The following is a 22,745-nucleotide window of genomic DNA, read 5'->3' as shown; positions in this document are numbered from 1 at the left end:
TATTAACTATATTCATGATGCTCTAAGCTATCCTTGTAGCTTATTTATTTTACTGTATTTTTTTATGAAAGTGTACTTGATTTACAATGTTGGGCCAGTTTCTGCCCATTAAATTCCTTCACATTAAAGTAGAGAAAGTATGAACAATTGGATGGGAGGTTTCAACCAGCCAGGCCTGAGAATGGTACCTCTCATATTCAGTTGGCCAGAACTTGGTCTGAGCCATGGAGAAGGCTGGAGAATATAGTCCAGTTGTGTATTAAGGAGCCAGGAGAAAAATGCAGGGGAAGTAAGTAGCAATACCTCCCACGCTAGGGTATGGGGTGCGGAAGAGTATCCCAGACATTCATTCTTTCATTCAATATTCAATGTAGATTTACTACTATGGACCAAGCAGGCATGGTTTTAGGCAAAACAGATATAACAGTGAATGAAGGAGTTCCTGTTGTGGCTCAGTGGTTAACGACTCTGACTAGCATCCATGAGGACCCAGGTTCGATCCTGGCCTTGCTCAGTGGGTTAAGGATCCGGCGTTGCCGTGAGCTGTGGTGTAGGTTGAATACGAGGCTTGGATTCTGCATTGCTGTGGTATAGGCCAGGAGCTACAGCTCCAATTTGACCCCTAGCCTGGGAACCTCCATATGTGGCAGGTGCAGCCCTAAAAAGCAAAAAACAAAACAAAACAGTGAATGAAGGGACCCTGCTCTCAGGAGCTTCTACAGAGTGTGTAACAGCAGGTTGAGTTCCTCCAGAAAAGGAATATGGAACTGGCCTTCCAGGCCATTCTAGCTGGAACAGAGTTGTATCGATTTTAAAAGCAGTGGGAGTACATGAATAATGTTAAGTGGAATGTGCCATGCTGTGTTTCATGTTTGTTTTTATTATTATTGTTATTGTCTTCTAGGGCCCCACCCACAGCATAGGAGGTTCCCAGGCTAGGGGTCGAATCAGAGCTGTAGCCCCCGGCCTACACCAGAGCCATAGCAACACAGAGCCTCTGCGTCTGCAACCTGCACCACAGCTCACAGCAACGCTGGATCTTTAACCCACTGATCGAGGCCAGGGATGGAACCCGAAACCTCATGGTTCCTAGTGGGATTCGTTAACCACTGCGCCACGATGAGAACTCCTTCATGTTTTAAAATGATCACTTGAGGAGTTGGGGAACTCCCACTGTGGCTCAGCAGATTAATTATAGGACTAGTATCCATGAGGATTTGGGTTTGATTCCTGGCCTCACTCAGAGGATTAAGGATCCAGTGTTGCCGTGAGCTGTGGTGTAGGTTGCAGAAGCAGCTCAGATCTGGCATTGCAGTGACTGTGGGTAGGCTGGCAGCTGCAGCTCTGATTCACCCCTTAGCCTGGGAACTTCCATAAGCTGCAGGTGTGGCCCTAAAAAGACACCCCCCCCCCCAAAAAAAAATCACCTTGGCCACCTTGTGGAAAATAAATTGTCAGGTCAGGACTAGACAAAAAAGTAGAAGAGATCAGATATGGCAGGCACACTAGACACAGGAAGAACTCCACCTGGCCTGGTGGGGTGGCACTGAGATGGAGAACGGTGGAGGCAGAAATATTTGAGAGGTACACTAAGGGACGTGGTGACTGGATGTGGGGGAGAGTGAAGGATAAGGAAGAGACAAGAATGATTCCTAAGTTTTTGGCTTGAGTGACCGGCCAGACCCTAAATATGAACTATCTCAGTAGCCGTTTGAGATGCAAGGCAGATAATGGATGCGAAAGCGCTTTAGGAAAGGTCAAATGGAGCGATCAAGCCATTGCGTTCCATTTTACAGATGGGCAAACTGAGGCACGAGATACTAGCAAGTAGAGTTAGGCCATGTCGCGCCCTCTCACACCCTTTAAATGCGTGAAAAGTCTCAAGGATGTTGAGACAAGGTACCTACAAAGAGCCGGTACCTTGCCGCCCCAGCCCTCCTCTCCCTCTCTCGCCCCGCCCCACCCCGCCAGACAAGCTTTCCATGTCCGCCACTCGTGTCCCAATAAAGTTATTGAAATTGACACTGGTTGCTAAGGAAGTGGGTCGCCTTGCCGGGTTGCTAAGGAAGTGAGCGGCCGCCGTCTCTCCCCATCCGGGGCAGCGGGGAATGGCTGAGCCTCACGGTTCGCCACCGCTCCCGCCCCCGCCGCCGCCGCCGCCGCCGCCGCCGCCGCCGCCGCCGCCACTACTGCCGCCGCCGCAGCCGCCGCCGCTGCCCGCTTTCGGCTCGGGCTGCAGGTGAGTCAGGGGAGATGTTCGATCAACTGCCGGGCAGGGCCAATCCTTCCGCCGCCTGGGATCTTCCGGGAGTACCGCGGGGCAGCAACACCGACTATGCTGCTCCGGGAACGGGAGCATCCTCAGCCCTGCCTCCCGGGCATCTTCTGGCAGTGCGGGCGGTCTCGCCCCTCCTCCTCCGGGCGGAGGTGTGCTGCCTGACCCCCAAACCCGGCCGCGAGGGGTCGAGGTCACGGACCCAGCTCTAGAGGGAGGCGGGCAAGCGAAAGCCTGGGGTCAGAACCTAGGCGCTGCCCCTGGCTCACCTGTGACCTTGGGCAAGTACCTTCCCATCTTGGTCTCAGTTGACCTGTTTGTCCAATGAGGTCCTAACAGTTGCGGCTCAGAGTGGTTAAAATGAGAATTCTTAGGGCACTCTGGCTTGGGGGCCAAGAGTCCAGCTTGAAGTCTGAGTGTCTGGATTTGTGACTCTGCATCTCCACTGAGTAACTTTGTGGCCTTGGGCAAATTAATCTCTGTGAGCCTTTTTTTCTTTATTTGTAAAATGCATTAATGAACCACTGTGAGAGTCCAGTGAGGCAGGTATATCAGGTAGCTTGGCATAGTAAGTGCTCAACAAGCTGTTCTGAGGCATGTGGGGTGGTTTGGGCAAGGCTTCCTGGAGGCCATGACTTTGAGACAGGTAGGCTTTAGGTGTGTAGTGCACCAGCTCATGTGGATATCTGCCCCCCACTTCTTACCGTTTGACACCCCTCCACTCTCAGCTTTACTTCTCCATTCTGCTCAGAGCAAGAGAGGTGGTGTGGACCAAGTAGCCCTGGTGGGGGACCAAGTCCTTGTAGATTCCTGGGGTTATGGTTTTATTTTCTACTTATATCTTTTTGACTCTTACAAAAGAAAAAGTTATCTTTGGGGAGTTCCCATCGTGGCTCAGCGAAACGAATCTGACTAGTATCCATGAGGACGCACGTTCAATCCCTGGCCTCGCTCAGTGGGTTAAGGATCTGACGTTGCCTCAAGCTGTGGTGTAGGCCAGTAGCTGCAGCTCCAAGTGGACCCTTAGCCTGGGAACCTCCATATGCCTTGGGCGTGGCCCTAAAAAGACGAAAGAAAGAAAAAAGAAAGGAAGAAAAAGTTATCTTCATGTCTTTTGAGAAGTGCTTGAAACAGTAATAGCTATTTACAGGTGTGATTGGCCCTTAAACAGCCTGGGTTTGAACCGCATCAGTCTACGGGATACATGGGTTTTTTCAATGAAGATACATTTACTTCACCTTTATATATAAGGGACTTGAGCATCTGTGGATTTGGTATGCACGGGGGTTCCTACAACCAATCCCCCACAAATATTGAGAATGAACTATATATGATTAAGAAGTACTTTTCAGGTATATTATCTCACTTAATCTTCACATAGACTTTGCCAGGTAGGTGGTGATGTCATCCCTATTTTGAAGATAAGAAAACTGAGGCTAAGAAAAGTGAATGACTTGCCTAAAAATCTTATACGTATTAAATGGTGGAGCTGAACATGTTTCCAGGTAAATCCCGTATTTTCTCCCCCTCACCAGGATGTCTCTGATTTCTCAGCTGTAGCTGTTACAAAGCCACAAGGGTATTCTTTTGTTACTTCTGACTGCTATGGTTAGAGGCTTTTCCTCCACTGGCAAGGAAACAAGATCTTACATAAAGCTTCATTTAAATAGATACCATCCATAGTGTGGACTTCAAAAAAGAGCTGGAATGTTTAAAAGAGGCTTCTCTCTCCTCTAGTTTCCTCCTCTTTCAAGTGGGAGGAGTAGTTTGTAGGCCCTTTCAGTGGTATCATGCAATTCCAATTGTGGGCTAGTGTTTTAAGCATGGAATCAGGCTGCCTGGATTCAAAACTTGGCTCTGCCACTTCCAAGTTATGTGCTGCTGAGCAATATACTTTACCTCTTGTGCTACAGTTTCATCATCTCTAAAAGGGGGATGATAATTGTATCCACCATATATCACTGTTGTGAGGATTTATTGGTGCCTGATAAATGTAAAGTGCCTGGTGTGTTTGGTAAACATTAGCTATTGTTATTTGGGCTTAACATAGCACTGATATTGTACTTTATATTCTATTTATGGTTGGTGAATGAATAAATTAAAGCATGTGCTGATGATACCAGGTTGGTCAACCTTGCAAAGTCATTGCATGCATGAAACAGTCACTGTCATAGTATTATATAAATGTCAGGTGGCACAGTAGGTTAAGGATTTGGCTTTTTCACTGCTGTGGCTTGGGTTCCATCCCTGGCCCCAGAACTTCTGCATACTGTGGGTGAGGCCTAAAAAAATGTCAGTATTACAGGGTTGCCCCAGGAACCTGCAATTCCATGCCAGAATGGGTTGCAAAGAAAGATGCCAGGTTTAGTAGCCTGCATCCCAATTCAGTCAATGTTTACTAAATCTCTTTATGCCAAGTGCAATGGCACAATCCCAACTCTACATTCTTTAAGGACCTCAGAGCTTAATTTGCATATTGCTGACATTTAAAATGAATTTGACGTCTTTAAATGAATTTATATCTTGTGTTTGCCCCTCCTCAGAGTAAAGCTGTGGATTCATATTGCTCGTGTCCTTATGCTTCTTTTGGGTGCCTAGGCTAAGCCTCGGCTTGTTCTCTAAGCCCTTTCATCCACTGATTTATGGGTCCCTGAGAAAGAGCCTTCTCTTGTGCTGGTTAATAATACAGTGCTCTCTTTATGGTGCCTAATGGTTTGCAAAAATGATTAAGCATTCACTGCTTCACTGCTTTGGTCTATCAGTAACCCCGTGAGGAAGGGAAGGTGCAGATTGAGATTTCTGTTTTACAGTCGAGGAACCTGAGGTTCAGAAGCCAGGCTGCTGGTAAGTGACCCATTTCACCCCGGCATCCACACCTTCTGATTCCCAAGTTCAGTGCTCTTGCTCCAATTGCCTCAGTTTCAGGCACCCAACATTTACGGAACACTGCTGTGTGTCAGGCCCAGTTCTGTCCTAAGGATGTGATAGTAGAGAGGTAGGTGGTGTCCTTGCTCTCATGCAACTTCCATTCTAGTGGTAGCAGCAGAAAAAGAAACCAATAAATGAACAAGATCATTGGAATGGAAGTGAGTGCTGTGAAAAGTAATAAAAGAGTGATGTCATGCAAAGTATCTTCTCCACGGGGCGGGAGGGGGGGGGTGCTGCCGCTTTGATTGCGTGGTCAGAGAAGACCACTCTAAGGTGGTGACATTTTGCTGCTAGAAAGGGGCCAACATTTTGAAAATGTAGCAGAAGGAACTGCAAGGATAAAGGGTCTGAGGTGGGAATAAGCTTGGTGAGTTCTGGGAACAGAAAGAAGGCTTAGAGTGGCTGGAGCAGGTAGGCTGGGGTGGGGAGAGGGGAGAATGGTGGGGGGGGGGGCGTGTGGAGGCTGCGGGTGAGGCCTCAGGTCACCTAAGTCCTGTAGGCTAGAGGAAGGAGTTGGGGTTTTTTTGTTGTTGTTGTTGTTGTTGCTGCTGTTTCTTGGGCCGCACCCTCGGCATATGGAGATTCCCAGGCCAGGGGTCGAATCGGAGCTGTAGCCACCGGCCTACACCAGAGCCACAGCAACGCGATCCGAGCCGCGTCTGCAACCTACACCACAGCTCACGGCAACGCCGGATCGTTAACCCACTGAGCAAGGGCAGGGACCGAACCTGCAACCTCATGGTTCCTAGTCGGATTCGTTAACCACTGCGCCACAACGGGAACTCCAGGAGTTGGAGTTTTATCCTAAAAGCAATGGGAAGGCATTGAAGGCTTTAAGAACGGGAAACACATGATCTGTTTTTTTGTTTTAAAAACAATCACTTTGGCCTCTATGTGGCAAATGAATTTTAAGGGGTGTAAGAATGGCAGCTAGGGGAGTTGCTGTTGTGGCTTGACAGGTTAAGAACCCGACTAGTATCCATGAGGATGCAGATTTGATCTCTGGCTTCGCTCAGGGGGTTGAGGATCCAGCATTGCCACAAGCTGCGGCATAGGTCCCAGATGCAGCTCAAATCGGCTGTGGCTGTGGTGTAGGCTGGCAGCTGCAGCTCCAATTCAACCCCTAGCCCAGGAACTTCCATATGGTGCAGGTGCGGCCTTAAAAAAAAAAAAAAAAAAAGAATGGCAGTCGGAAGCCAGGCAAGAGGTGACGGTGGCTTTCTAGAGTGATCAGAGTGGGGACTGTACAAGAGGTTGAATTAGGGTCCTGGAGGTGAAACCGGCAGATTGGTGGTTGAGAGGAAGAGCTAAAGGAATCAAAGATGACTCCTGGGTTTTTGGCCTGAGCAATTAAGTAGATGTTGGTGGTGCCATCTGCCTCTAAAACGATGAGAGATCTTTTTGGTTAGGTGCCCTGGGAGGAAAAATTAGCTATGGTTCCTCTGAACCCTTAGAGGAGAGGCACAAGGTATAAACACCTTGTGGTCTCTGGAGGGACATCCCAGCTTATCCTGCAGGAAGACAGCTAGGTGCATCTCCTCGAAGCTTCCACCTTGGATATCCGTGAGCCCTGCTGTTCTCGAAATGTGGTTCTTTACCAGCTTGTGGAGTGGCAGCATGGGCTTTCCAGGGCAGTGCCCATCTGTCTCATGCTGTTAGTATTGCTCTTCTGACTCGAGATCTTGGCTGATGAAGGCTGGAAGGAGGCTGGCCAGCTCGGGAAGACAGAATGGACTCACTAGTGAAGCTTAGTGCCTCAAATGGCCACACTCTCCCTGCCAAAGTGGTTCTTTCTTGGCCATCGAATGACATTTCTAAAGTTGCGGAGCTTTTGATTTGGGAATCCCTTGAGAAGCGGTTGTATTCTGCTAGAATTCCTAGAGGACCTTTGAATGGAGTATCTTTTCCAAACAAGGGAATTCAAACCTTCTTTTCATATAGGCTAACAATTGTACCTGTAAATTTATGCTTCACCATGTTGTAAGTTCAGCACTGTGACTAGTCAGACTAATAATCCTGTGACCTCCACTTGTCTAGCTTTGTTTGCTATTTAGAATGCTCTCTCCTGTGCATTCTCATTTACTAATGTTCAGTCAGTTGAGATCATGTGGAATATATATTATCCCCAGTTTACAGATGAAGCGTTGAGCTCCCGAGAGGTCTCTCATTTTGGTCAGTATTATTAAGCACTCAGTAGGTCCTGGGTTAGGTGGGTCCTTGTTGTGTGTTCTGTACGACTGGGGCACCCATGTGCCCTAAGAGCTTGTTAGAAATGCAGAATCTGGATTTTGTGGCTCAGCATCGTAGCTCCACAGAAATGAATCTGACTAGCATCTGTGAGGATGCAGGTTCTATCCCTGGCCCTGCTCAGTGGGTTAATGATCCGTCATTGCCGTGAGCTGTGGAGTAGGTCAGCTGTGGAGTAGGTCGCTGACTCAGCTTGGATCCCATGTTGCTGTGGCTGTGGTGTAGACCAGTAGCTGCAGCTTGAATTTGACCTCTAGCCTGGGAACTCCCGTATGCCACAGGTGCAATCCTAAAGGCAAAAAAACAAACAAACAAACAAACAAAAAAAACGCATGTACTTTCTTTCTGTACGTAATACTCTTGCACATTTAATGGACTACAGTTTAGTGTAAACTTAACTTTTATATTCACCAGGAGACCAAAAAAATTGTGTGACTTGCTTTATTACAAGAATTCGTTGTATTGTGGTGGACTGGAACTGATCCTTCACTCTCTCCCAGGTATGCCTGTAATAGGAATAGCTAACATTTATTGACCCAAGCACTAGTCTCAGCACTTTACACATGTTGTCTCATTCAGCCCTCACAGCAATCGTGTAACATGAGTATTGTTTTTCATTTTCAAGAAGAGGAAAGTAGAGGCACAGAAAAGTCAACTAGCTTAACCAGGTCTGCTGACTTCAGCTGCATTGCACTTTGTACCACTCATTCGTTCATCTGTTTTTTAGGAGGGCAGTGCATCCCTGATGTCTTGTCAAGGGTCTTTCTTTCCCTTCTGTTCCTGGGTAACTAATTTTGAATGCTGATGAAAGTGACTTCATAGGAGTCCCCATTGTAGCTCAGCTGAAAGGAACCTGCCTAGTAACCGAGAGGTTGCAGGTTCAATCCCTGGCCTTGCTCAGTGGGTTAAGGATCCGGTGTTGCTGTAGCTGTGGTGTAGGCCAGCAGCTGCAGTTCTAATTGGACCCCTAGACTGGGAACTTCCATATGTCACAGCTGTGGCCCTAAAAAGACAAAAAAAAAAAAAGTAAGAAGAATATGATTTCATAGAATGTTTGACGAAATCAGGGGAAGAACCTGTGAGGTATTTCTAACGTAACTGTGGGGTCAGTTACTTGACTGATAGGCAACAAACAGATACCTGATTTGTGAGGTAGGTTGCCTCTCACCCTTCTTGGCTCTAACACAGGCCTGAAACATCTGAAGCAGATAGGAACTGTGAGCTTGTGTTCTGAGTCATTTAGCCCTGAACTGTTGCTTCTTTATTCTGGTGATAATATCTACACCAGGGAGGAGAGGTTGGCTAAAACTCTATATCATCTGCTGGCTGGTTGCAGAAGATTCAGTTTTGTAGAGGCTCAGTTTTCCCTGTCTGCAGTGTGGGATCATTATTTTCCTTTCAACATCTCTTTATCTCTGCAAAGTCTTGGAAAGATTTCTTGGTCAAGGCCTGTGCCATCACAGGAAATTCTGGTGTGAAAAGGTAGTGGAGTCTGCATGGAGACATGAATTCTAACAGCAATCCTGCCCTTTGCAGTGTGACCTGGGGCAAGCAACTCAGCCTCTCTGGCCTTCCATGTTCTGTTTAGGCAAAATAAGAACATGGGCTAGTCTTCCAAGGCTCTGCCAGCCCTGCCTGAAACACAGTTTGAGTTGGGTGCTGTTTTCCTCTCCTTGGTGACTTCATGCTGGGCTTTTCCCCACACCTTCTGGGGTGGGGCTTTTAAAGTGTATTTCTTGGCAGTCAGAGATCATTGCAATGAACCCCTCTTATCAGTATCACACATCTGTGCTGCACCTCGGAATGTTTGTTTAAGGCTCAGTTAATCATGGTGACACACTGTGTCTCCTCACTTTGTCATGTTGATAGCAGACATGGAGCTCTTCACACACAGGCAGATCTATCTTTAGTATGCTGATTTATTTCAATCATAGTTTGTATTAGCACCAGTGATAATCGTGGTGGGTGTGATTTTATTTATTTATTTTTGGCCAGATATTTGCAGCACTTGCATTTTGTCATATTTGAACATAGTATATAAATGGAAGTGGGTCCAAATGAAATACAGATTGTAATAGATCACTGGGAGCTGAGATCAGACATTCTGTTACTCACCCTGGGGTCCTCAACATTGCCTTCAGCCATTTCAGGAAGGGTTTGATTGGGGCTTTTGTGTGTGACATATATTAAGCAGAAACTAAAGCTCATAGCACTGTCTCCAGCAGCTTAGTGGATTGCAGCAGTCATTACTTTATAACTCATTTCAGTAACCTAAGCAAAAAATCTAGCTGGTAAATCATAAAAGATTCCATGCAGGTAAGATAAAATGTCAGCTCAAGTTACTTAAGGTAACCACAAGAAGATAGTTCTTAATGGAAATAGTTACTGGGTTTGCACCATCTGCAATAGCAGGTCAGATTCTAGCCTAAGAAATAGATAGTATTTTTCCCTACTTATTTCTTCAATTGCCAGCAATTTCTTTTCTTTTTTTTTTTTTTTTTAGAGCCACACCCATGGCACATGGTGTTCAGCTGCCAGCCCACACCACAGCCACAGCAACTCCAGATCTGAGCTGCATCTGCGACATACACTACAACTCATGGCAATGCTGGCTCCTTAACCCTCTCAGCACGGCCGGGGACTGAACCTGCGTCCTCATGGATGCTAGTAGGGTTCGTTACTGCTGAGCCACAATGGAAACTCCACCGGCAGTTTTTTAATAGAACTTTTTTTCCTGATTATAAATATAATGAATTTCCATTAAGGAAAAATGAGGAAAGTCCTAAAAAGATTAAATAAGAAATAGCTACTGTTAACATCTCACTGTCCAAAGGAAAGTACATTCCTAAATTATGCTCTCTCATGGATGTGGCGATTCTTATTTCCTTCATCATTGTAACTAGGCTGGTTTCAGTATTTAAATGCTGTAAACATTGCTACAGGGACCATCTTGAAGATTATCATTATATACACTTCTGTCTACATTTCAGATGATTTCTTGAAACTAGATCCTTTCATTTTTAAAAAAATTTAATTATAAAGTCTGCCTCCTTAGATAGCGTTTTTAAAAGGGTAGTGTCTAAGTGAGGTTGTAAAGGCAGATGTTATTATAGTTTGGTGGGAAGGGATTTTCCTTGAAAATGGTTACCTAGCTCAGTTGCATTTTGTCCACTTGCAGACATCTTTTTAGATGCACTCAAAGTGCATCTCCCATTCTGCATTTGGAAATGTTTGCTTCATATTTTATCATTTCCCCATGTTTTCATGTTTAGTAATTATGAGGGGGTGAACTTTCCCTAGTGTTGGGCATTGAAGTTGTTTCTGACTTCTTTTAATCACATGCAGTGCTGTAGTGAACGTCTTTGCTTCCCTCTTAGCCTCATAAGAGAACAAAACTAAATAGATTAGTTCGGGGAAACTAAGAACTTTAAAATATTCAGGAGTTCCCTGGTGGCTCAGCCAGTGAAGGATCCAGCATTGTTGCTGCTGTGCTTGGGTTTAATCCCTGGCCCAGGAACCTCTGCCTGCCGTGGGCACAGCCAAAAAAAAAAAAAAAAGTTCAGAAGGAGAACTGTACATTTTCCTTCTTAAAATTTGCTTAGGGGGCAGAGCCTCCTTGCCTGCCCACTTGCATCTCTCACAAGCATCCTATCTTATTTTTTATTTTTTATTTTTTTGCTTTTTAGGGCCACATGCATAGCACATGGAGGTTCCCAGGCTAGGGATCTAATCAGAGCTGTTGCCGCCGGCTTACACCAGAGTCACAGCAACGTGGGATCTGAGCCTCGTCCGCAACCTACACCATAGCTCACGGCAACGCCAGATCCTTAACCCCAGGGATCCAGCCCGCAACCTCATGGTTCCTAGTCAGATTCGTTTCTGCTGCACCAAGATGGGAACTCCCACAAGCGTCCTATCTTAATAAATCTATTTCTTGCCTAAAAAAGAAAAAATTGATTAGGATCTTCAAAGAGTGTCTTTAAAAAAAAAAAAGGAACTTTATTGAGATATAATTCACATACCATAAAGTATCTTTTAAGAGTTTTTGTCAGCCTTCTTTGCTGCTTTTCTTTAATTTGTTTTCCTTTGTTTTTTTATTTTTGTTTTTGTTTTTTCCTTTTTATGGCTGCACCTACAGCACATGAAAGTTCCCAGGCTAGCGGTCGAATTGGAGTTGCAGCTGTCAGCTTTGCCGTAGCCACAGCAAAGTGGGATCCAAGCCGAATCTGTGACATTGCCACAGCTTATAGCAACCAATGGATCCTTAACCCACTGAGCGAGGCCAGGGATCAAGCCTGTATCCTCACAGACAGTATGTCAGGCTCTTAACCCACTGAGCCACAATGGGAACTCCAAATTTTTCTACTTTTGTTGTTGTTGTTGTTGTTGCTATTTCTTGGGCCGCTCCCGCGGCATATGGAGGTTCCCAGGCTAGGGGTTGAATCGGAGCTATGGCCACCGGCCTACGCCAGAGCCACAGCAACGCGGGATCCGAGCCTCGTCTGCAACCTACACCACAGCTCACGGCAACGCCGGATCGTTAACCCACTGAGCAAGAGGCAGGGACCGAACCCGCAACCTCATGGTTCCTAGTCGGATTCGTTAACCACTGCGCCACGACGGGAACTCCCCAAATTTTTCTACTTTTTAAAATAACTTTTGGGAGTTCCCATCATGGATCAGCAGTTAACGAATCTGACTAGTATCCATGAGGATGCAGATTCAGTCCCTGGCCTTGCTCAGTGGGTTAAGGATCCGGCATTGCCATGAGCTGTGTTGTAGGTCAGAGACAAGGCGCAGATCCTTTGTTGCTGTGGCTGTGGTGTAGGCCAGCAGCTACAGCTCCGATTTGACCCCTAGACTGGGAACTTGCATACGCCACAGGTGTGGCCCTAAAAAGCAAATAATAATGATAATAATTTTTGGCCACACTCATGGCATGCAGAAATTCCTGGGGCAGAAATCAAACCTTTGACATAGCAGCAACCTGAGCCCCTGCAATGACAATGTCAGGTCCTTAAACTGCTGAGCTACATGGGAACTCCTGTTTTCCCGTGATACAGAACTCTTTGTGAGTAGGAACCAGAACAAGAGCCTTTAACATTTAAACCCTTCAGTCTCTGAACAGACTGTTGGCTGGTGACACTAACCAGAAATATTGTATATACATTATCAGTTCTGCACACTGGAGGAGCTGTGAGAGCACACATATCATTATGGAATTGAACAGTGAACCATGATAGTTCTGGTAGAGGGGGATTTGAAAAATATATTTAACTCATTGTATTACTAAAACAAATCCTGTGATTTATAGGAAATTTTGCCTGATCATCTTTGGGAACTATTTACCATAAAGGTGGCATGTGTTCTTGATAAAATGGGACCCTGATTTGGGGTCATCTAGATGGGGTTAGATTCTGGAGCTAATCCAGGTGGAAGAGAAGATTTTAGGTGACACTCAAACACGGCATCCTAAATTATGCTGAATGACACTTCAAGAGTTAATTTCTTTGAAACTGTTTTGGTTCTTCTAAGGATATTGGGTTCCAGTCTTTTTTTTTTTTTTTTTCTTTTTAGGGCTGCATTCACAGCATATGGAAGAGGTCTAGTCAGAGCTACAGCTGCCGGCCTACACCACAGCCACAGCAATGTGGGACCTACACCACAGCTCAATGGCAATGCTGAATCTTTAACCCACTGAGTGAGGTCAGGGATTGAACCCTCATCCTCATGGATACTAGTCAGATTCATTTCCGCTTTGTGCCAAAACAGGAACTCCCTTCAGTGTTTCTTTCTTTCTTTTTCTTTTTCTTTTTTTTTTTTTTTTTGTCTTTTTGCCTTTCCAGAGCTTCTCCCACAGCATATGGAGGTTCCCAGGCTAGGGGTCTAATCAGAGCTGTAGCCACCGGCCTACACCACAGCCACAGCAATGTGGGATCTGAGCCGCGTCTGCGACCTACACCATAGCTCACAGCAACGCCGGACTGAGCAAGGCCAGGGATCGAACCTGCAACTTCATGGTTCCTGATCAGATCTGTTAACCACTGTGCCGCAATGGGAATAGTCCCCTTCAGTCTTTAATACTTGCTTTCTAACCACCAAAGAGAGCTCCCACCCCTGGGCCTTAGGTAAGCTACAGTATCTAGTTAGAACATAGTAGCATTGTTGTGTGTCCTTATACTGATTTTCACAGTTGTCTTTTGTTTACAAGTGATACTGGTTTTCCATTTATGGCAGTGATATAAAGTTTCTTTTAAAAAATAAATTTGTGGGAGTTCCCATTGTGGCTCATTGGTAATAAACCCCACTAGTAACCATAAAGTCGCAGGTTCCATCCCTGGCCTTGTTCGATGGGTTAAGGAACCGGCATTGCCGTGAGCCTTGCTGTAGGTCGCAGGTGCAGCTCAGATCTGGCATTACTGTGGCTGTGGAGTAGGCCAGCAGCTATTGCTACAAATCTCATATGCAGCAGGTGCAGTTCTAAAAAGGCAAATAAATAAATAAATAAAACTAAATTTGGTTAAAGTAGATTGAAAGCAAAAACCTTAGCTATGGGAGAACGAGCCAGTTCTCTCTGTGACAGGGAGAATGCCGGATTATTTGATGGAAAGAAAGAGATTGCAGCAGGCACTCCACAATTCTCATTTCCCTCTGGGCGCATGGAAGACTGTTTCCTAGACCTCTTGCTTTTGGAAAAGACGTGGCTTCTGAACAGTGGGTATCACTATGAGTCAAAGAATAAAGGAGGATTGTAATATCCCTGTGTTCTTATTCTCTTCTTCCATGGCAGTCGAAGAAACAATGGATTTCACATGGTGTACCAGCAAGACCAGGTGTCTCCATCAGTCCTGGTTGGCTTGGGAAGACAATGTTCTCTCACACCAGGAACCAATGTTTCGTGTGAACTCTGTGAATAAATAAATATTGTCTCATTAAAAAACAGGAGTTCCCATCGTGGCTCAGTGGTTAACGAATCCAACTGGGAACCGTGAGCTTGCAGATTCGATCCCTGGCCTTGCTCAGTGGGATAAGGATCTGGCGTTGCTGTGAGCTGTGATGTAGGTCACAGACACGGCTCGGATCCTGCATGGCTGTGGCTTTGGCATAGGGCAGTGGCTACAGCTCTGATTAGACCCCTAGCCTGGGAACTTCCCTATGCTGCAGGAGTGGCCCTAGAAAAAGGCAAAAAGACAAAAAACAAACAAATGAAAAAACACAAATTTTAAATAATAGTAAGTGGTATAAGGAAATGGCGAAAATTGTGAAGAGACAGTTGTGTGACGGACATTTAGGACATGCTGGTGCGGAAAAAAGCCATGAACTTTGGAGCCAGGTAGACCTGGTTTCTGCTTACTTTGCCACTGATTAACTCGGTGTCCCATGGTACTTCTCTCTCCCACTCTTAGGTTTTTTCTCCTGTAAATTGGGTCAGCACCTCCTGTGGGCCAGGCATTGTAATGCCTGTCCTGCTCGCATCCTCACACAGCCCCCAGGAGCTGGTTCCTTTTACAGAGGGGGATATAGGTTCAGCAAGGTGAAGGAACTCGAATGGAGTCTCAGAGTTGGGAATGGTTGGACTGGGTTTCCCTCCCAGGTGTGTCTGATCTCTTTTTTGTTATCCAGGCCACCTTCCTCTTTTAAAATGTAGAATTTGGAGTTCCTGTCGTGGCTCAGTGGTTAACAAATCCGACTAGGAACCATGAGGTTGTTGTGGGTTCAATCCCTGGCCTTGCTCAGTGGGTTAAGGATCCAGCATTGCTGTGAGCTGTGGGTGTAGGTTGCAGATGCGGCTTGGATCCCACCTTGCTGTGGCTCTTGGCTCCGATTTGACCCCTAGCCTGGGAACCTCCATACGCCTCAGGAACGGCCCAAGAAAATGGCAAAAAGACAAAAAAAAAAAAAAGTGGAATTTTCTGTGGCTTTTTACCCAGCTGCATAGCAGTCTTGATTAAAAGGACAAGTCACTGAGCATACCCGTGGTCACTACAGCATACCTCACAATAGCCAAGAGATGGAAGTAGCCCAAATGTCCATGGACAGATCCATGGATAAAGAAAATGTAGTCTTGGAGTTCCCATTGTGGTGCAGCGGAAACAAATCCGACTAGGAACCATGAGGTTGTGGGTTCGATCTCTGGTCTCACTCAGTGGGTTAAGGATCTGGCATTGCTGTGGCTCTGGTGTAGGCTGGCAACTGTAGCTCCAATTAGACCCCTAGCCTGGGAATCTCCATATGCCGTGAGTGCCGCCCTAAAAAGCCAAAAAAAAAAAAAAAAAGATGTGGTCTATACATACAGTGGGATGTTATTTAGCCTCATAAAAGGAGATCTTGTTATGTGCTACAACATGAGTGAACCTTGAGGTAGGATGGTGGTTTCCAGGGGCAGGGGAAATGGGGAAATGGGGAGCCACTGTTTGATAGGTATAGAGAGCTTCAGTTTGGCAAGATGAGAAGTTCTAGAGACCTGTTACACAATAATGTATACACGTAAGATGGTTACTGTATGCTTAAAAAATAGTTAAGGTACATTTTATATTATGTGGGGTTTTTTTTAAAACCACAATGAAAATTTTCTTAAAAGTTTTAAAAGAAAGAAAGAAAGAAAAGAAAAGCAATTGGTCAGAGGGCATTTTTTTTTCTTTCCATTTTGGAAACTCTGAAGCATGCATAAAAATAGAACAGTATAATGAACAATGAACCCATTACCCAGCTCCAGCATTTATCAGCATATGGCAATTCTGTTTTACCTGTAACCTCCTATCCACCCAACCCCACCTCACCCCTGATTATTTTGGTCTCAGACAGCATATAACTTTATCTGAAAATGCTTTCGTGTGTTTAAGACTCTTAGTTTAAAAATACCATTTTCACACCTAAGAAAATAACAATAATTCCTTAACATCATCTCATGTCCCATGTTCAAATTTCCTTGATCATCTTTTTAGAGCCGCACCCACGGCATATGGAGGTTCCCTGGCTAGGGGTCCATTCGAAGCTGTTGCTGCCGTCCTACGCCGCAGCCACAGCAATGCCAGATCCAAGTTGCGTCTGCGACCTGCACCACAGCTCACGGCAATGCTGGATCCTTAACCCACTGAGCAAGGCCAGGAATCAAACCTCATGGTTCCTAGTCGGATTCGTTTCCACTGCACCATGATGGGAAATCCAACATTAGTTTGTTTTCATCAAGATCCAAAAAGGGACCCTGGTCAAGGGCCAAATGTTGTATCTCGATTAAGTGTCTGACATCAGAGTGTAAATTTTTAGGAGAGAAACAGTTTCATTTCTCTCCTGGATCAGTACATGGAGCAAGAAGTTCCTGGCACAGAGGCTCTTCCAGCTTCATAGCTTAGTGGTAGGTCAGCGCGTGAGCTCGGAATGTTAGGGTCGTGTGGGCAGTGTTGGTAGGCGGATAAATGGTACAGCCTGGGAAGTGGGTAAGACAGTGCCCTCTGTCAGAAAGAAACATGCATAGTGTTGACACCTCTAGGAATAGCTCTTACTACTAACCGCCATGTGTACCTAAAGGTAGGTGTTCAAGATATTCATTGCAGCATTATTTGCACTAGCAAAGACCAGTAACTATCAGAGGGTCCCTCAGCAGGAGACTGATCATATACATTGTAAGACAACTGTACCATGGCATCTAGGCAGTTACTTAAAGAGTGGGGATGGAGGGTGGGGTTGTTTCCAAGATCTGTAAAGTAAGATGGAGAATGGTAGACACTATACTTATGCTTGAATTAAAAAAAAAAGTGGAGAAGCAATATAGATATATTAATGCTTGTAGGTGCTTCAGGTGTCTCCCCAGGGGTAGCGGGAAGATTTTACTTATTTACTGGGTACTCACATGTGCAACTTGAATTGTTTTAATCTATACTTATATTGATATACATGTGTATGTATGTATGTGTGTGTGTTTAAAATAAGTTTAAAATAGGATTTTTAGGAGTTACCGTTGTGGCTCAGCAGGTTAAGAATCTGTGTCTGTGAGGATATGGGTTCAATCCTTGGCCTCGCTGAGTGGGTTAAGGATCTGGTGTTGCCACAAGCAGCAGTATAGGTCACAGATGCAACTCAGATCCTGTGTTACTGTGACCGTGGCATAGACTGGCAGCTTCGGCTCTGATTTGACCTCTGACCCAGGAACCCATATGCTACAGGTGTGGTCCTAAAAAAAAGAAAAAAAAAATAGGGCTCATACCTATTCCCCATAAGGTGGTTTTGAAAATTAGAAGAGGAATACACATTAAACTCTTACTATACTGTGAGTTGTGACTATTGAATATGACAACACCCCAGACGCGCGTTGATTCTGAATTAGTGTTCTAGAGACTTGAATATATTTTTTGTGAATGTTTCACAAAATAGGATTTCTTTGCTTCTTTTTCCCCTAGATAAATGCTTTCTTTGTTTGCCTGTTGGGGTCATCAAATGACAGAGAGTGCATGGCGCCAACCTGAATTAAGGGTAGGCACTTATTTGTTCATGTTTCTTTCCTGTGACCTTTCTACATTTCTTTCTAGATAAGTAGCCTGTCTTCCTAAGATACGTAAGTTGAAACCAAGGTACTAGACATTTTTCCCCAAAGAAAAAATAGCTTTATGACCATCCCCACTGCTTGATTATAAGAAAAAAATAATTGCACCCATCAAGAAGGCCAAAGAAAACAAAACATAGTCACTTGCAAGCTCACCCCCAGAGATCAATATCACTCGCCTTTTTCAAGATTCTCTAGCTAAGTGGCACAGCAGAAATTAAAATCCTGACCCGCTGAATACTAAAGTTCATGTTTTTAACCATGACTTTACACTGTCTCCTTCATATTTCTCCTCCTCCTTTTCTCTGCACATGTACATGTACACATATAAACATAAATTGCATCATAGTAACTCTTCTCTTTGGCAGCCTGCTTTTTTTTCACTCAATGAAATGTCATGAGCATTTTCCCATAAGTAAATGCCTAGCAGTTTATCGCCTTTCTTTTTCTTTCTTTCTTTTCTCTCTCTCTTCCTTCCTTCCTTCCTCCCTCCCTCCCTCTCTCTCTTTCTCTTTTCCTTCCTTCCTTCCTTCCTTCCTTCCTTCCTTCCTTTCTTTCTTTCTTTCTTTTTCTTTCTTTCTTGTCTTTTTAGGGCTGCACCTTCAACATATGGAAGTTCCCAGGCGAGGGGTCAAATCAGAGCTGCAGCTGCTGGCCTACACCACAGCCACAGCAACACCAGATCTGAGCCGAGTCTGTGACCTACACCACAGCTCACAGTAATGCTGGATCCTTAACCCACTGAGTGAGGCCAGGGATCTGACCCACACCCTCATGGATAGTAGTCGGATTCGTTACTGCTGAGTCATGACAGGAACTCCCTATTGCCATTCTTGATGACTGCTTCATTTCCCATTATAGAGCTGTTTCATAATCTAACCAATCCCTCATCAGTGAGTATTAAAGTGGTTTAGAGATATTGCTGAGATAAACCTAAGTATATACTTATATCTTACACATGTATTCAGTTATTCAATGATGGCCTTAAAATAATTCCAAGAAATGGAGTTACTGTTTTAAGAGAGTGTTACTTGTCAAGAATTATATTTCAGTGTTTTGACATTGATTGCTCTGCAGCCCTCAAATAATTCGTGCTAGTTTGAGATGCTGTGGTTCTTGTATGTACTTTTAAGAGATAGTTTGAAAATATTCAGACAGTTCACACAATTGTTTGGCTTACAAAAAAGTGATCTCGGAGTTCCTGTTGTGGCGCAGTGGTTAACGAATCCAACTAGGAACCATGAGGTTGCGGGTTCGATCCCTGCCCTTGCTCAGTGGGTTGACGATCCGGTGTTGCCGTGAGCTGTGGTGTGGGTCGCAGACGCGGCTCAGATCCCACATTGCTGTGGCTCTGGCGTAGGCTGGCAGCTACAGCTCCGATTGGACCCCTAGCCTGGGAACCTCCATATGCCGCGAGAGTGGCCCAAGAAATGGCAAAATGCCAAAAAAAAAAAAGTGATCTCATGTTTATAAATTGTGCCTGTAATGAATAAATAAACACACACACACACACACACATATATATATATTTTTTTTTTGCCACACCTGTGGCATGTGGATTGAACCTAGGCCAGGGATTGAACTCTTGCTATTAGTCTGTTATTTTGACATCTTTCCTCTGAATGCCCTTGTGGCTGAGGCTACATGGTATGTTACATTGACATTAGAAAGTTAAAGATTCCACTGCGATAGATCTCATAGAAGCTTTTTTTTTTTAAATTATTTTTATTTTTTCCATTATAGTTGGTTTACAGTGTTCTGTCAATTTCTACTGTACAGCAAAGTGACCCAGTCATACATGTATATATTCTTTTTCTCACATTATCCTCCATCATGTTCCATCACAAGTGACTAGATATAGTTCTCATTGCTTATTCACTCCAAATGCAATAGTTTGCATCCATTAACCCCAGGTTCCCATCCATCCCACTCCCTCCCCCTCCCCCTTGGCAACCACAAGTCTGTTCTCCAAGTCCATGAGTTTCTTTTCTGTGGAAAGATTCATTTGTTCCATATGTTATAGATTCCAGGTATAAGTGATATCATAGGGTAATTGGCTTTCTCTTTCTGACTTCATTTAGTATGAGAGTCTCTGGTTCCATCCATGTTGCTGCAAATGGCATTATTTCATTCTTTTTTATGGTTGAGTAATATTCCATTATGTATATGTACCACATTTTCTTTATCCATTTCTCAGTTAATGGACATCTAGGTTGTTTCCATGTCTTGGCTATTGTGAATAGTGCTGCAATGAACATAAGGGTGCATGTGTCTTTTTCAAGGAAAGTTTTGTCCAGATGCATGCCCAGGAGTGGAATTGCTGGGTCATATGGTAGTTCTATATTTAGTTTTCTGAGTTACCTCCATACTGTTCTCCATAGTGGTTGTACCAATTTACATTCCCACCAACAGTGTAGGCGGGTACCCTTTTCTCCACACCCTCTCCAGCATTTGTTATTTGTTGACTTGTTAATGATGGCCATTCTGAGAGGTATGAGGTAGTACCTCATAGTGGTTTTGATTTGCGTTTCTCAAATAATTAGTGATGTCGAACATTTTTTTCATGTGCTTGTTGGCCATCTGCATATCTTTGGAGAAATGTTTATTCAGGTCTTTTGCCCATTTTTCAGTTGGGTTGTTGGCTTTTTTGCTGTTGAATTATATAAGTTGTTGTACATTTTAGAGATTAAGTCCTTGTCAGTTGCATCATTTGAAACTATTTTCTCCCATTCCATAGGTTGTCTTTTTTTTTTTTTCTTTTACAGTTTCCATTGCTGTGCAAAAACTTGTCAGTTTAAGTCCCATTAGTTTATTTTCACTTTTGTTTTTGTTGCTTTGGGAGACCTAAGAAAACATTTGTATGGTTGATGTCAGAGAATGTTTTGCCTATGTTCTCTTGAAGGAGTGTGATGGTGTCTTGTCTAATGTTTAAGTCTTTAAGCCATTTTGAGTTTATTTTTGTGCATGGTGTGAGGGTGTGTTCCAATTTCATTGATTTACATGCTAGGAGCTTTTTAAATCAAACTTCACAATGAAGTTGAGACAAATAGTTCTATTGCTAGGGCCCTTAGTTCATCAGCCAAAACATTTTATTACATAATATTCACGGTGATTAGTAAAAATGAATAGATGAAAAGAGGAAACATCTGAGTTTTAACACCTGAAATTATTTGGTTAATTTCACAAAATTTTTCCATCTTTTTTCTCCCCTAATTTCATTTTTTTCCAATTAAGTGATATATTCACAGAATTAGAAACTCAAGAGGAACAATAAGATATACAATGAAAAGCCTCCCTTACACTCCTGGCCCTCAGCCACCCAGCTCTTTTCCCTACAGGCAACCAGTGTCATTACTAGGCTCTGGCTTATCTGTCCAGATATATTTCTTGTATGTGTAAGCAAATATAGAACTATTCCCTCAACACAAATTCTACAGACAGTGATGTTATTTTTCAACTGGAAATATATAATCTTGTTTTGAAAATTTGTATAATTCCCATTCTGATAACTGGCCAACATGGGAACCAGAGGCCTGGAATTGGACTTGCTTTGTTGACGTGGTTCAGGGATTGTGAACAAGGAGTCCTGATATTTCAAAACAATTAGCAACTGTTGTGAGAGAAAGTAGTGTTGATGGTGATAAGGTGGAAACAGAGTAGAAACAGCCACTTCCCCTGAGAGAAACCCTCACAGGGGCTACTTGGTTTGGGCCGGTTATTAGAGAATCATCGCTGTCTTCTTGCCTGAACGTTGTAGTACTTTTCTGATGGCCCCTGTGGTCTGTCACTTGGGCTGCCTTTCTGTGTCCTTGAACTGCAGGCCAGGCAGTCGGCAGGTGGTTGTCTGGTCTGATCTTAGAGGACATTGCAGTGGAACACATTGATTCAAGATGCATTAATATGCACTGTGTGCCCGCAGATTGCTCCTCCTTGCAGGGCTGCTTCTGGTGAATTGCCAGACTTTTATTTTTTTCCTATTTGAAGATACCACATGCTCGTGAAAGAAAATTTGGAAAATACAAAAATGTTGAAGGAGCAGGGGAAATCACTTGTATGTAATCCCATCACCCAGAGTGAGCCAGCATTGATGTTTTGATGTATGTCTTATTTTTATGTAATTGTGATTGCTTGCATTGAGTTTTGTAAATTGCATTTTCCATTTATGCTAAGCATTTTTCATGTCATAACAGAGCCGTGGCAAATGTCATTTAAAAAGATGGACTAGGAATTCCTGCTGTGACACAGTGGGTTAGTGATCCAGCTTGTCTTTTTTTTTTTTTTTGTCTTTTTGTGTTTTTCTTGAGCCACTCCTGCGGCACATGGAGGTTCCTAGGCTAGGGGTCGAATCGGAGCCGTAGCCACCGGCCTACACCAGAGCCACAGCACCGTGGGATCCAAGCTGAGTCTGCAACCTACACCACAGCTCACAGCAACGCCAGATCCTTTAACCCACTGAGCAAGGGCAGGGATCGAACCTGCAACCTCATGGTTCCTAGTCGGATTCGTTAACCACTGCGCCACGACGGGAACTCCCAGCTTGTCTCTATGAAGGCACCAGTTTGATCCCTAGCCTGGTGCAGTAGGTTAAGGTCACAGTTAGGGCTCAGAGTCAATCGCTGGCCCAGGAACTTCCATATGCCATGGGGGAAGCTAAAAAAGGAAAAAAATGTAGCAAGGTGGACTAGCATGGCAGGCCTTTCTTAAGTGAGGCTAGGGATCGAAACTGCGTCCTCTTGGATGCTAGTCGGGTTCGTT

General features: G+C 44.4%; 1 protein-coding gene across 3 annotated transcripts in view; it reads left to right on the top strand.

Moving 5' to 3' along the window:
* The first annotated feature begins 2,168 nt into the window (after nucleotides 1-2,168).
* Nucleotides 2,169-22,745, top strand: part of KIF3B (kinesin family member 3B) — a 47,871-nt gene continuing 27,294 nt past the window's right edge. For 2 of the 3 annotated variants that reach the window (XR_007133877.1, XM_047771350.1), the window contains exons 1-2: nucleotides 2,169-2,239; nucleotides 17,848-17,920. The gene's annotated coding sequence lies outside the window, so the exon portion shown is untranslated. The remainder of the gene's footprint in view (nucleotides 2,240-17,847; nucleotides 17,921-22,745) is intronic. The other variant, XM_047771351.1, reaches the window with a different exon arrangement.

Source organism: Phacochoerus africanus, chromosome 3 (assembly GCF_016906955.1).
Source record: "Phacochoerus africanus isolate WHEZ1 chromosome 3, ROS_Pafr_v1, whole genome shotgun sequence".
Taxonomy (NCBI): domain Eukaryota; kingdom Metazoa; phylum Chordata; class Mammalia; order Artiodactyla; family Suidae; genus Phacochoerus; species Phacochoerus africanus.
The sequence above is the reverse complement of the archived record's forward strand: the minus strand, read 5'-3'. Positions and strand labels throughout refer to the sequence as shown.